At 43.3% G+C, this 293-nt stretch overlaps 1 long non-coding RNA gene across 1 annotated transcript in view; it reads left to right on the top strand.

Annotated features, from left to right (window-relative positions):
* Nucleotides 1-293, top strand: part of LOC102765600 — a 14,782-nt gene that overhangs the window by 11,047 nt on the left and 3,442 nt on the right. The gene's annotated exons all lie outside the window — the stretch shown is intronic.

The raw sequence follows: 293 nt of genomic DNA, 5'->3' as shown, positions 1-293 counted from the left end.
AGAGAAGAAAGATGATCAAATTTGGGTTTTAAGATCATTTAATATTATTTTACATATAATTGTCAAAATGTGATTAAAAGTTAAAAAATTAAGTCCAGTCAAACCAGTTTGGCTCAGTGGATAGAGCGTCGGCCTGCGGACTCAAGGGTCCCAGGTTCGATTCCGGTCAGGGGCATGTACCTTGGTTGCAGGCACATCCCCAGTGGGAGGTGTGCAGGAGGCAGCTGGTCAGTGTTTCTCTCTCATCGATGTTTCTGACTCTCTATCCCTCTCCCTTCCTCTCTGTAAAAAAT

The sequence above is a fragment of the Myotis davidii genome, unplaced genomic scaffold, assembly GCF_000327345.1.
Source record: "Myotis davidii unplaced genomic scaffold, ASM32734v1 scaffold1699, whole genome shotgun sequence".
Classification (NCBI taxonomy): Eukaryota; Metazoa; Chordata; class Mammalia; order Chiroptera; family Vespertilionidae; genus Myotis; species Myotis davidii.
Note: the sequence above shows the minus strand (reverse complement) of the source record. Positions and strands in the feature narration are given on the sequence as shown.